The sequence below is a fragment of the Eptesicus fuscus genome, chromosome 5, assembly GCF_027574615.1.
Source record: "Eptesicus fuscus isolate TK198812 chromosome 5, DD_ASM_mEF_20220401, whole genome shotgun sequence".
Classification (NCBI taxonomy): domain Eukaryota; kingdom Metazoa; phylum Chordata; class Mammalia; order Chiroptera; family Vespertilionidae; genus Eptesicus; species Eptesicus fuscus.
The window spans coordinates 34423656-34437757 of NC_072477.1; positions in this window are offsets into that span (position 1 = coordinate 34423656).

Consider the following 14102-nt stretch of genomic DNA (forward strand, 5'->3'; position numbering starts at 1 on the left):
CCTGCTCGCCCCCAACTGCCCCCCCTGCTGGCCTGCTCGCCCCCAACTGCCCTCCCCTCCTGGCCTGATTGCCCCTAACCACCTCTGCCTTGGCCCAGCCACCATGGCTTTGTCCGGAAGGTCTCCTGGTCTAATTAGCATATTATCCTTTTATTAGTATAGATTTTTTTAAAAACATAAAATCAGCAAGCAAGCAAAAACACTACTAAATACACTAATTTAATAATTCCTGTTAAATTTGGCTTTCTGAGTTACACTCTAGAATTCGGAGACTTTAGAGATCAATCAGGCAAATTGTTCTTCCAATAAAAGACAATCACAATGTGAAACAGTGGTTCTATGTACCAGGTGCTGTTCTAAACATTTTATATTGATTCTGACATTTATCTTCACAACCACACTATGAGGTGAATATTATTATTGTGTCCATTTTATAGACAAGGAAACAGAGGCTCAGAGAGATTCAATAACTTGCCTAAAATGACAAAGAGAGGAAGTGGGCGGGATTTGGAGTTATACCTTAGTGGACAAATTTCTTCACTCTTCCCTTCCCTAATTAAAAATTAGAACAGCTCCAATTTTATTCATTTTTATACAATACATATTAAGAAATTTATCTGTTTGTCAATTATACCACAATCAAATTGGAAAAAAAAAAATCAGACAAACCCAAGTGAGGAACATTCTACAAAATACCTGACCAGTGCTCTTCAGAACTGTTAAAGTCATCAAAAACAAGGCAAGTCTGAGAAACCGTGCCAGTTAAGAGGGGCCTAAGGGACATGATAACTAAGCATAATGTGGTGTCCCGGATGAGATCCAGGAACGGAAAAAGGACATTAGAGAAAAACAAAGGAAATCTGAATAAAATATGGACTTTGGTTAATGATAATGATGTTGATTCATTAATTGTGACAAACATATTCTACTAATGTAAAATGTCCATAATGGGGAAAGTGGTTGTGTTGTATATGGGAATTCTCCACTCTCTTCATAATTTTTCAGTAATTCTGAAAATATCTTAAAATAAAGTTTATTTTTAAAAAGTAATATATGATTGATTTTTTAAAAACTATTTGAAAAATCACTATTTTAATCTAACCGCTGTTTAAGTCTACAAAGCAACAGAAGTCCCCAATAGTCTCTGGACCTGCCCACATAGGAGTGGGCTGTGCTGGGTCCAAATCAGAGCTCCTCCCTGGCGCACAGAATTATGTTTCTTCCAGTACATTCTGCTGCTCACAAATAACCCAAATTGCATTGAATATTAGTCCTGTTTTTCTTCCATTTTATCTCTTTCTATATAAAAAAAAACATACTGCTGATGGGAAACGTAGTTTTATTTTAACCTGCTCCCACTTCTCAAAAGGAAAAAACGTTGTGAGAGTGTTACTACCTTGAATTTAAGTACCTGACATTACCACAACCAGTCTGGGGCCCGGAGAAATCAGGCATATATAAATCTCAATACTACCTATAGGAAATCAGCAATTTAAAAAATTATGCTATTTGCCATAAATAGAAGCAAACTATAAAGAAATCAAAGCACAATCATGTGATTAAATTCGCACTTGAAACGGTTGCCTACTAAGCTTTGGGACCTGAGACCTGTCTCTCCTTTTGTTATAAAGGCGATTATAGAAAGATGCTAAAGAGATATTGGCACCAAACTGAGACTTTCCTTCTTAATAACTAACTAATACTTTTTCCCCCTTTCAGCAACAAAGACAGTCAGTCATACTTTTTTAATGGTTCCTTCCAACCTTATAAAGAAATTCCTGAAGAAAAAAAAAAAGAAATTCCTGGTGCTCCTAACAAATTCAGCAGACTTCCAAGAATTATTTATTGATTGATGGTGGGGAACAGGGACAATATTAGTCTTAGTTTTCTTAGTCTTAGTCTTAGTCTTCTTCTATGATAGGGCAAACCAGTGACTAGAAAGAGAAGAAGAAAGCTACAAATACATTTTATGTTGTAAGAACCAAGCACTACACCAGATGTCTCATGATACCTGTCAACCCAACCCATAATAGGCTGTTCAAGTCGAGAACTGTGACATGGATGACACTCTGCATTCTCCAGGACTACGCTGAAGCTGCTTCGGCATGCACGGTGGGTACCCCCACAATCTTCTCAGATCTCTACACAGAACCCTGGGCAGCCAACACAGAGCTCGGGTTCAAACAGGTGTTCTTCGATGACAACGCACAGCGAGGCGAACTAGGTCTGCAGAAGGTGGCTACCAGACTGGATTCAAACAGGAACCAATCCTCCGGGGCTCCTCCAGACCTTCCAACAACTGGGTAATAATTAAAGACCAGCACCACGGCACTCAGACAAAAGAGGTTCTGGGCAAAGACAGTAAAAGTACACATGTGCATATGCACGCGAGGGAAAATAACGACAAGAAGACTTTCCACGGAGGACACATAAACTATTCAACGTCTGCTCCGAAGTTTATAAGCCAGGCTGTAAAAGAGCGAAATTCCACATTTTTATTTTTTTAAACTCTGGTCTTGGTAAAACATATATTGCAGACTACGGTACCAAGTGTGCACATCTGTGAAAAAGAAAAATAACACAGTTGACCAAAAAAATGAGTGTGGAATTCACTTTATCAGCGTTTCTAAACACAGCTCTTAAAATAATATCTAAATATAGGCTTTCCATGCCAAAGTGGAGGCAGATGTGCTTTAATATAATATCCTGATGTTTGTCTATTTCCTGATGACCCTTAGACTTCTAGGGTGGGCTTCCATTTTCCCTTTTGAAACAGATGTTGGTAAATGTCTATTCCCAAAACCAAAAATCCTGATCTACAGGGAATCCAACCAGCTTTTTGCTCCTTCTCTCAAATTTACATCAGCCAGACCCCATTCTTAGTCACCCGCTAAGTCTGACTATAGACCATAATCAGAAAATAAAGCAGAAATTCTTTGATAATTCAGGAGGAAAGCTTTCATTTCAAGCATTCAAAAAAACACTAACCTGAACATAGTACCAGAGACAACTCAAGAAAAGTATAATTTTTTCCCTTTATCTTCCCCCAAACTCATTTTATACAAACATCTATAATAACCGTGTGAACGAAATGTTGCAAAGAGCCTATGAAAGCATTAATCAGTAAGAATGGCTTGCAGCCCCGGCATGAGCATTGTTAGCCTCTACAGGACACTAACATGGCCGCTGGTCTCTAAATTACTGTTCTTTACATGCTTGAGAATGCTTTGGCTCTCTTCAATAGGCAATCATTTTCCTTTGGAACTCTGTTTATAGTCTTGTTAACAGGCTTTTATTTCCTCCCCCCGCCCCCAACAACTTTTGCAAAAAAGCCAACCTCATGACCCCTGCACAAATATCACAAATTCTAATAACTCAGCTACAAATGAAGGCAATTTTACGATAAAGTCTTTATGATGCCTTCTTAGAAAATTATTAATAAATCAAATCCTTTTTTTATAAAAGGCATCAGGGGGACTCATTAAAAAAACCTTTGATCAATCCAAGACTTTTTGACAATGCAGATAATCATCTTTTAATGGATTTGTTTTGTAAGTTCAGAGCTTCAGCAATGGCTGAGTTTTAAAAGGGCACACCTATTAATTATTGCTCATCAAGATATCATACCTCTTGTTTCCTTTTAAAGTAAGCTTTATGGATAGCAAAAAATACTTTGAAATTTTCAAATATCAGAACATTACCAAAAGATAATTATGAGAAAAATTGAGTTTTAAAATTATAATTTTGAAAAAAAATTATTTTGTTTTAGTCTGTTAAACTTTGATTACAGAAAGAGAAACTATAGCTTGTTCTTAGAGGTTAATTGTATACCTTTTTTAAAAAAATTTACTAAACCAGGAGTACCATAAGTTCTGGTCCTTTATTTAACCAGGGTTTTGCACTTGCTAGAAAACAAAACAAAACAAAAACAACTAAAAACTAATTCAAAAATCACAAGAGAGTAAAATTTTACTAACCAAAGAATATGATAGGAAGAAATGATCATTTTACAGATAAAAACAAATTCATGATTTTCTCAAAAAATGTAGAACCTAGAATTACCATGATCCAGCAGTTTCTTTCTGTACACACCCAAGAGAACTGAAAGCTGGGACTTGAACGGATATTTATGCGCCAATGTCCACAGGCATACAATTCAAAATACCAAAAGGTAGAAGCCACCCAAAGGTCCATTGACAGATAAATGGATTTTTAAAATGTGGTATACATTTTCATATTACTCAGCCTTTAAAAGGAAAAAAAATTGTGACACACTACAACTTGGATAAACCTTAAAGAATTATATCCACAAAATAAGTCAGAACCAAAATGACAAATACTATATGATCCCACGTATATGTGGTACCTCGAGTAGTCAAATTCATAGACATGCAAAGCAGAACAGCAGTTGCCAGGAGCTGGGGAAGCAGGGACTGGGGAGTTACTATTTAATGGGCATGGAGGTTCAGTGTTACAAGATGAAAAGAGTTCTGATGGGTGGTGGTGAGGGCTGCCCAACAATGTGAATGTACCTACAGCCACTGAACTGCACACCTAAAAATGGCTGAAAAGGTAAATTTTATGTTATAGACAGGGTGCCCCAAAAATGTATACACACTTCGAATAATTATAAAGGCAGTATTTATTAAAATACATTTCATTTTCAAAATGTAATATAATCTACAGATATAGTGTATATACATTTTGGGAGACACTCTGTATATTTTACCACAATAAAAATTGTAGCATTGTGAGCTATGTTGATCACCAGTGATTTTTTTAAACTAGAATCAGATTATCGAGGAAACCCAGATCCCCAAAAAGCATGTTCAGTGGTCAGGACAGTGTCACCCAAAGGTCCATTGACAGATGAATGAACAGCAAAATGTCAATCCCAGCAGACCTTTCCTGATATCCAAGACATGGGTACTGCCTTGTGGCTCTGGAACAGGCAGCACTGGGAATGGGTTTATTTTATACTAGAGGCCCGATGCACGAAATTTGTGCAAGAGTAGGCCTTCCTTCCCCTGGCTGCCGGCACCAGTTTCCCTCTGGCACCCAGGACCCAGGCTTCCCTTACAGCCCCGGCTTCGTCTGGAAGGATCTCCAGAAGGACATCTGGTCTAATTAGCATATTACGCTTTTATTATTATAGATTTCATCCTGGTCCCTTTCTTTCCAGAGGCTGTTCCACAAATGGTTACTTCTTGGTAGTATTTGAATAAACTTCATGTTGTCACTGTTTTGTTTTGTTTTGTTTTGTTTTTACTACAACTTCGTCTTCAAAAAAGAAGGCAAGAAAAAAGGGAAAAGAAAGCCCTTTGAGGGAGAACAAATAATGAGGAGTTTAGAAAATAGAGTACTGAACATTTTTGATGGACGTGAAAGTTAACTCAGAGGAGAGCTAAATATTAATGAAGCGTTAGATATAATTGTCAGGTGAGGGAAAGGAACTCACGTGAACATGTAAGTAAGAGACAAGAGACAAGGTCATCTGCACATTTAACTCCAAGAGTCCAGTGTATATTTATTTAATGCTGCATAAGAAAACTTAGTCAAGAACTTACATTCTGTGAAAAAGAAAAATGCCAGGTTATCATAGTGTCATACACAAAAGATGTGAACCTATTAAGCTGAATATGTTGTTAAAGTTGAAAATGTTACCTAACCACCTCAGATTAAATATGAAGAGTGTTTCTCATAAATATAATATCAACAGATCAATACTGAATTTAAAATAATCAACAAAAAATAAGTTTTAAGGCAGCATAGCACATAGAAAATATATTTTAATATAAATATTGTATGCTTAGACATATGGAATATGATTTTGCAAAGTATCTAGAGGCAATTGGGATAAATGTTGAAAAAATAATCTCTAGTCCAATAAAATACTATTTAGTTGAAAACAGGAAAAGATAATTTGCAGTAGATGCTGATTTTCCACCCTCAGGCAGAGAGAGAAATGAGACAGACTATATAAATGGTATAGGTCTCATGATGCTAAATGAATGGACACCTTACCATTTATAGCTCATTGCTTAGTATCAAAGTCCCAAGTTATATGAAGAACAATTTTTGGTGTTGTTGTTAATCCTCACCCGAGGATATTTTTCCATTGATTTTTAGAGAGAGTGGAAGGGAGGGGAACAGACACACAGAGAGAAACATCGATGTGAGAGAGACACATCTATTGGTTGCATCCTGCACGAGCCCCCACCAGGGCCAGGGATCGAGCCTGCAACTAAGGTACAGGCTCTTGACTGGAATTGAACCCTAGACCCTTCAGTCTGCAGGCAGAAGCTCTATCCACTGAGCCAAACCAGCTAGGACAGTATGAAGAACAATCTTAAGCCAGTGAGCACAAAAATAAACTTAAAGAAAATCTGTATGTAATTATATTAAGTTTCACATTGATGAGAGCTACCTAAGAAATCCTAGCTTTTAATAAGTAAATCAGAAAATAGGACTGTTATAAAATATACACAATATAAATAAGTACATGCACAGAATGAGTGACATTTTTAAAAAACTTTATATACTGGGTTCAGTGATTTTTAAATGTCTTTAAAAATAAAATTGAAGGGTAACTTGAAGTATATTACAGTTAGAAAAACTGCAACAATAACAAAAAATCCTTAGTTACTAAAGTTCAGAAAAGACATCGCTGGAAAGAAATCACAGTCTCTATAAAAGCACCAATTTTTAAAGGATTATCTGATTTTTTAATTTGGTATGGAAATGCATGAATGTTAATAATTGGAAAATTCATTTTTTTATCCTCACCCAAGGATATTTTTCCATTGATTTTTATTTTACTTTATTTTAAATATATTTTATTGATTTTTTGCAGAGAGGAAGGGAGAGGGACAGAGAGTTAGAAAGATCAATGAGAGAGAAACATCAATCAGCTGCCTCCTGCACACCCCCTACTGGGTATGTGCCCGCAACCAAGGTACATGCCCTTGACCAGGAATCGAACCTGGGAGCTTTGAGTCCGCAGGCCAACTCTCTATCCACTGAGCCAAACCGGTTAGGGCTTTCCATTGATTTTTAGAGAGAGTGGAAGAGAGAGGGAAAGACAGAAATATCAATGTGAGAGAAACGAATTCTTGATTAAAGGGAACTGTGTGGCTCATATTAAAAGCATAAAAAAAAAAATGGAAGCTGTGGAAACTACCTCAAATGCAAATGTTAGTTTAAAGCAATTAATTTGAAGAAAAGTAATTTTAAAATCCTAAATAAGAGCAGAAAAATATCAAGCATTTATTAAATCAAATTGCTCCAGATAAAATACAATTGCTTCTCTAGGCAAAATGATAAAGTTTGTTTAGGAAAAAACACAGAATTATATGGGGGGGGGATTAATAAAGCATATGATATAGTATTTAATAAAGTGCTATCTGAAACAAATTTAAATTAGCATGAAAATAAACATCGTCAAATAAGTTAAATATTGGCTAAACTATTTTAAACAAAGGAAATGGATAAATGGCCCAGTATCCAACTGAGACAAGATATTTGGCAGAAGATCTAGTCTCTCTGGTCTCAATAAAAATTTTATTAATAACTTGGAATAGAAAATGAGCATTAGGTTATTAATATTGGTAGAAGTTTTATTTTGAATAGGCAAAGGTTGTGCTCAAATACACAAAGATCTGAAAGAATTGGATCTAAAGCCAGAAAATAAGTTAGAGTCAGCTTAGAAAAATGCAAGCTACCATAGCCTGAGAAAAAGAATTTGAAACTAATTTAATTCCATGAGAAAGCATGGCAATCGTAATGCCAAAGAGACTCTCCAAGGAATAATAGACAGAATGTTAAGGAACCACTTTAAAAAGGATAGGAAATAAAAGCAGGCCAAAGTCTTCCCAGTGCCATGTGCATTTCCTACGCGTGGCAGTCTGCCATAAGTGGACGGCAATGATTAGCTAAGGTGAGGCTGACAGGCCTTACCTAACTACACCGCCTGACCACTTCCATCACTGACAGTGGGAAGAGAAATGGTGACGTATGTGGCAGAATCCCATGCTTGCTGAGCCCTGCCTCTCACCAACATCTGAGTTTTTTTGCTTTGAGGTGGACTAGAAAAAACACACAAAGCCTTTTGCTACTGATGATAATCAATCCTGTGAGATGGGGTTGATGGAGCACCAGACTGGGAGCCAGCAAACCTTCCACTGACCAAACTACCTTTTCCTCCTTTGTACTGCAAAGGGGTTGAACTATACCTGCCACTCCTAACGTCCTCCAGCTCTGAGTGTTCATGGTGGTTACTCGGGTCTTCAGAAAATCAGTTGCATTTGGAACCAAGAGCCTGTGTTAAACTTGTAGACTATAATACTCGGATAGAAGAGGCTGAAGATCTAAACGAAAAAAAAAAATTGTAAACTCTTTGGATTCTTATTAATAACTAGAGGCCTGATGCACAGAATTCGTGCAAGAGTAGGCCTTCCTTCCCCCAGCTGCTGGCACTGGCTTCCCTCTGGCAACCGGGACCCGGGCTTCCCTCTGGCCGCTGGCAGGCACCTAGGACCTGGGCTTCCCTCACAGTCCCAGCTTCATCCAGAAGGTCATTTGGAAGGATGTCCGGATGGACATCTGGTCTAATTAGCATGTTATGCTTTTATTATTATAGATTAACTAGAAGCCCAGCGCGTGAAATCATGCAGCCCTGCCCACCCTCATGCACGCAGTCTCCTGTTGACCGGTATTTGGTCCTTACGGCATTACAACCTCTCAACCACTGGGTTTTTATTATATAGGTATGTATTGAGTGTTTCCTACTTCTAGGCACTGTGCTAAGTACTTTACATGGATTATCACATTGAACGCTTAGAAGAATTCTCCAATGTAAGTATGACTATTATCTCCCTTTTATAGACAACCACTCTGAGTCTCAGAGAGGTTAAAATTCTTAACCAGAGTTGTACATCTAGTGAGTGGCAACATTCCCGGGCAAAGTCTTCACCAGTCTTTGGTAAACTGAGAAAATTAAGGATAATAGCATTCAATAAGGATCTGAATAAATCAAGTGACAACTGGTACACAGGTTCATGCGCACTGTCTTTTGGGAGACAGCACAATGAGGGAAATGACATAGCATCTGCTGAGTACTGCTCAGTGCCAGGCACAGTACTAGACACTTTACAAATACCCCCCTTAATCCCCACAATAACACTCTGAGATAGATGTTCTTATCTTCATGTGATAGGTGAGCACACAGAAGACAGCTTCTCATGGAGGTGTCCACACTTGGACAGTGGTCCCAGAAATGTGGCAAGCGTGGAACTCAATCTGAGGGAAGATGAGGCCCCATTCAGGAAGAAACCTAAAAGGATGGGCTGCAGTGTCCCAGTCCCTCTGGCCAAGTTAGGAGGCATGAGGTAGACTTTTTAGCTCGACAGACTTAAACTTCCTACCATCTTCCTGTCTGCACCCCAGTCTCCCTTTGGGAGCGTCTCCATTTGTATGGTCTTGGTGAGAAGGGAAACTGCCACTACTGCCACCCACCCTGGATGCCAAGGAGGCCCAGCCCTCCCTCTCCCCCACTCTGTACAGCCTTCTTAGGGAGGCCCTTCAGGTAGGCTGAGCCAAGTGAATGTTGTCTCCCAGTAATTCGGATCCTGAACATGTGGGGGAAAAACAGGATGTATGGGGGGTCACACTTCTCAGACCTGTGTAGGTGCTGTGCAGAGCAGCCTGGTCCCTACATGGGACCTGAGATGGGATAGTTCTCATGTCTGATCTTAAGGAGACTGGTTGCTCCCCATTCTTTAAATTTGCTTTTTAGCATTCCACTGATTTAGGAAGCCCCAAGTATCCTTCCAACCAATTCCCTTTTTGTTTAAAATAAACAGAGCTGCCAAAACTGGTTTGGCTCAGTGGATGGAGTGTCGGTCTGCGGACTGAGGGATCCCGGGTTCGATTCCGGTCAAGGGCATGTACATTGGTTGCGGGCACATCCCCGGTGGGGGGTGTGCAGGAGGCGGCTGGTCGATGTTTCTCTCTCATCGATGTTTCTGGCTCTCTGTCCCTCTCCCTTCCTCTCTGTAAAAAAATCAATAAAATATATTTTAAAAATAATAATAAATAAATAAATAAATAAATAAAGAGAGCCTGTTTCGATTGCTTGCAACCAAGGGGCCTAAATGCTACCGGCTGTGGGTAAAAAAAAGTAAAGGCGCATATTCCCAGAGCATTTAAAAACCATTCTTCTCAGAGCCCTCTCAGTGACAGCGTCTGCCCTCCAGCTTCCTACGCACTGAAGGACCACTGCCTGATCTGTGGCCCAACGTCAATCCCATTCACTCTCACACCCCCACTTCCTCAAACCCCTTTTCCCAACCCCACCAGCTTTAAACAAAAGGTGTACAAAGGTGCAATATAACAATCAAGTTCTGTGATTTGTGCTGTTTGTCATTTTGATATCTGACCCCCTTGAAAGGAAATGCTTTAGTGACAAGGTAATAAAAACAAATGCTTGAAGAACTGTTGTAGATACTGCATGTACTGATTTAAAAAAAAGATAATGCTTTTAAAATCAGGTCCATAATTGTCCTGTATGAAAGGTGATTGCTCACTAATGAGGTGAATGCTCCCCTTCCTTTACTACATCTTTACACACACACACACACACACACACACACACACACTCACAAATACATTCACACACAACAATGTACCTTGCATTACTTTTCACCCAGATCAAAACAGAAAGGCAAAGCCACCCCTGTATGCTAACAGTAAAAAAGCTTTTCTCAGTAGAATGAACAAAAGTCCACGCAAGAAGTTTCACATTCTGAGATCCTATTATCTAGGTGTTGGAAGAAAACCCTCCTGAGGCTACTCTGAACATCTCTTCACAGAAGGCTCCACCCAAGTGGAGATGCTGGACCAAAGCTCTGCCTTGAAGAGGGACTGAGGGCCCCTGGGAGAAGACGGAGCGGAAACTCTGTGGCAGGTCCTGAAGTCAGCAGGAAGAGGGCCAGGCCACCCCTGCAGGAGGGGCTCGGAGGGCAGCCCTCCACTGGGGCCGTCCACAGGTAAGGCGGTGCTGCCTACGCGACTGTGACGAGAGAGAAGAGGGTGGGAGAAAGCGTTCCAAGACAAAATCCAGGAGAGAAGCAATCTGCAGGAGAGTGTTCCCTGAGAGGATGTGGAGTAAGAAATATAACCCAATTTCTTCTGAAAGTTTTATTTCTAGGAATGTTGTTAGAGCATGGGCCCATGAAGATTTATAACTAGATTTTCTCTGACTGGTTTTCTATGGGTTCTAATATATGCCAGTAGAAAAATGCTTATATAAACAGAACATAATAGCATTTTATTCTACAATGAACCAGCCCATTGGAATAAAAAAAAAAAAAAAAAACCTTCTCTTAATTGCCTATTTGCACTAAGCACATTTTTGCCCTCATTTTGTCTGGCTGGAAGCCAGAATCTTTGCAAACTACCTCACTCCCATTCGTCTTCATAATACTTATTACCAAGTACTCTATTGCAGACTCCTTGAAAATCTAGTATAACCCAAAGCCAATAGGAGGTTCTCCTGCCCTTTGGAGATCCCCCAAAATTGGCTCAAATCTCCAGATTCCATAAGCTGGGACAGTCCAGACTCCACCCCCAAGATTTCCACAAAGCCCCTTAAGGCCCTAACTCAGGATGGCCTCCTGCAGGCTGGCTCCATGCTGGTCTACCTCTGTGTGAATGCCAGGCCGCCTTCCGCCCACTCTGAGCAGGAGCGAGGCAGCATCACTGAAGGAGTTGAGAGGCAGTTGGAGGGGGCATTTCCACCTCAGAAATTCACAAGGAAACTGACACTGCAGTTCGTAAGTGTGCTTTCAGCCCCTGTATCTCTAGGGGCCCAGAGCCCTTCACACCCAGCAGACAGGCCTCTGGGTCTTATTCTTTCCCTCCCCGCCCATTCAGCACCACTTCTCGCTTGCCATCCTGGATGAAACATTGGCGCTGCCTGCTCCCCAGCCTCGCATCATCTCTTCTGTCCATAATTGTTATTATCAATATCATGGCGCCTTTTCCTGATGAAGGAAGTTACCTTGTGAAGAGGAATTTGGGTGCCTGCCATTAAGATAATAAAATTTTGTTTCCCTTGTTAGAGGAAAGAAATGTGGGTAGAAATTATTAGACAAAGGGAAGAAGCTGGTGGCAGGGAGTTGGGGAACTTCTGCTTGCCATCCCAGACGTAAGCTAGAGGGCCCGTCGGCCAAGGCTGAAAGGACTTTAAATGAGCTCAGACTCTCAAGTGTCTCCCTGACTCAGCGCGACCAATCCAAAGCTGTGACCTTGTGCCTAATGCGCTGTGGACGCTTTTTACTTTTTAGTTAAGAGACAAATGTCCCAGATCTCCTTCTGTACCTATTTTTTTAATAAATATTTTTTATTGATTTCAGAGAAGAAGGGAGAGGGAGAGAGAGATAGAAACATCAAGGATGACAGAGAATCATTGATCGGCTGCCTCCTGCATGCCCCCCACTGGGGATCGAGCCCACAATCCAGGCATGTGCCCTTGACTGGAATCAAACTCGGGACCCTTCAGTCCGCAGGCCAATGCTCTATCCACAGAGCCCAACCAGCTAAGGTTCTCTACCTACTTTAATCTGATTTTCTATGCAGTTTGACACAAGTTGTTGCTCTCCTATTACTGCGAACCTCCTGCTTTAATGTCATCATGAATTGAAATGTACCAGGCATTGTGGAAAGGGTTTGTCAGAAACTGAAAAGGTGGTAACTATCTAGAGAGAGAGAGAGAGAGAGAGAGAGAGAGAGAGAGAGAGAGAGAGAGAGAGAGAGAGAGAGGAGCAAGGAGGGAAAACACCTCAACAGAAAATAATGCCCTTGAAACAATAGCATCCAAGCTTCAAATAACAGTGCATTGCCTTCTAATTTCAATTTGGTGTGTGCAGAATTCTTTCTTTTCCAATGCCAAATCCTGCATGAAACATGCAATAAAAATTACTGCCTGAAACATGGTGATAGCACTTAATCCTCTGGCAATACATTAGAAAGGCTTTCAACTTTAAACTGTGGACTGCCACACGGCTGCTCTGCTCATGAAATTATTTATTCATGCCTTGGTTTCCAAAGTCCTTTTTTTATGTGCTTTCTATCAGCCAATAATGGGCTGGAGCACTTATGTTCTCAGTTTGACAGATTCCACGTTATGAGTCTGGAAGTTCGATGCCTGGCACAGAGTTGCTGCTAGGAGAGAGCCATGAGGTCTGCCTGGGTGGGTTACAGCCTCAGGAAGCTGCAAGGACCTTCGGTGACCAGAGGGACCACACGGAGGGGGGCCTGGAGTGAAAGCTGGTGAGAGAGGAAGGCGATCTTGGAGCGCTCGGAAACTTCCGGCAACTGTGTCCTGACCATCTAGGGCGGCGTGTACAGAAAGGGAGAAGAAAGCTCACAGGACACAGGATACATCTCTTCATAAACCAAATGTCAGTGATCATTAATTAGTGCAATATGTGCAACCAAAGGGCTGACTTCCCTTTTTTGAATATGAAAAAGGTGGGGAGAGGGTATCGATTTGCTGAGCAAATTAAAAGTGGAAGCAGATTACAAAGGAAAAAATTTTAAGAGACCAAACTGATTTGAGGCACTTTAGTATATATTTATTTACAAGCAGTTTATCTCTAAGGAAAAGTAAGGCCACGGTGGGGAGAGAAGCTTATTAAGATCATTCTAATCCACTCATTAAAGTTGAACAGCTAGTGTGTAATTCTTGAGTAGCTTAACCCTTTCCTGATTTTTCTGACATGGTTAATTCCCATTATTAAGAATTCTTATAATACCACAGAACCTCTTTCTCAGCACTTATCACAGCTAACAGTTTTACTCAACTTTGTGTGAATGTGGGCTTTTTCCCTTCCACTGGTCCCTGAAGAAAGACTAACGCTTTCTACTGAAGAATGTTATGAATGCTATAAAGTTAAATATATTTAAAATATTTTAATTCAGACTTTCCATTAAATATTTGTTATAATGAAATGACAGTAAATGGTGTAGTAAGTCAACAAAATAATAATAATTATGTATTAAAATAAAAATGTTATTCTGGTAATATATTGGCAATCATGGAC